Source organism: Psammomys obesus, unplaced genomic scaffold (genome assembly GCF_907164565.1).
Source record: "Psammomys obesus unplaced genomic scaffold, mPsaObe1.curated_primary_1811, whole genome shotgun sequence".
Classification (NCBI taxonomy): domain Eukaryota; kingdom Metazoa; phylum Chordata; class Mammalia; order Rodentia; family Muridae; genus Psammomys; species Psammomys obesus.
Window position 1 is genome coordinate 23,880,130 of NW_026592118.1, and position 1,441 is coordinate 23,881,570.

Here is a 1,441-nt window from a genome sequence, read left to right on the forward strand (position 1 = left end):
CACATGCTCATGGATTGGTAGGATTAACATAGTGAAAATGGCCATCCTGCTAAAAGCAACCTACAGATTCAATATAATTCCCATCAAAATATCAACACAATTCTTTACAGATCTTGAAAGAAAGATTCTCAGCTTCATATGTAGAAACAAACAGGTAAATGGTGGGACCTGGAAAGGATCATCCTGAGTGAGTTGTCCCAGAAGCAAAAAGACACACACGGTATATACTCACTCATATAGACATACAACATAGGACAAACCCACTAAAATCTATGCATCTAAAGAAACCAAGCAAGAGAGAGGACCCTAACTAAAATGTTCAATACCCACCTGAAAGGCAAAGAGGATGGACATCAGAAGAAGAAAACAGGAAACAACCTAGAAACCTGTTACAGAGGGCCTCTGAAAGCCAGAAGATGAAAACAGGAAACAAACTAGAAACCTACCACAAAGGGCCTCTGAAAGCCTTTGCCCTGCAGACTATCAAAGCAGATGCTGAGCCTGATGGCCAACTGTTGGGCAGAGTGAATGGAATTTTATGTAAGAAGTGGGAAATAGTAAGAGCTGGAGAGGACAGGAACTCCACAAGGAAAGCAACAGAACAAGAAAATTTGAACACAGGGAACTTCCCAGAGACTCATACTCCAACCAAGGACTATTCATGGAGATAACCTAGAACCCCTGCACAGATGTAGCCCATGGTAGTTCAGGGTCCAAGTGGGTTACCTAGTAATGGGAAGAGGGACTGCCTCTGACATAATCTGATTGGCCTGCTCTTTGATCACCTCCCCCTGAGGGGGGAGCAGCCCTACCAGGCCACAGAAGAGGACAATGCAGCCACTTTTGATGAGAACTGATAGACTAAGATCAGAAAGGAGAGGAGAACCTCCCCTATAAGTGGACTTGGGGAGGGGCATGCATGCAGAAATGGGAGGGAAGGTGGGATCGGGAGGGGAGGAGGGAGGGGCTTATGGGGGGATACAAAATGAATAAAATGTAATTAATAAAAAATAAAAAATAAAAAGTTAAAAAAATAAAATAAAACAAAAACCATGATATCCAAAACGGTCCTGTACAACAACAGACCATCTGGAAGTATCTCCATCCTTGATCTCAAAGTGTACTACAGATAAATAGTAATAAAAACCGCATGGTAATGGCGTAGAAACAGAATAGTGGATCAATGGAACCAAATAGAAGGCCCAGAAATAAAACCAATGTCCTATGGATACTTGATTTTTAACAAAGAAGCCAAAACCATTCAATGGAAAAAAGACAGCATCTTCAACAAATGGTGCTGGTCCAACTGGATGTCTACATGAAGAAAAATTAAAATAGATCCATATTTATCGTACTGCACAAAACTAAAGTCCAAGTGGATCAAAGACCTTAACATAAAACCAGACACGTTAAATCAGAAGAAAAAGTGGGGAAGAACCTA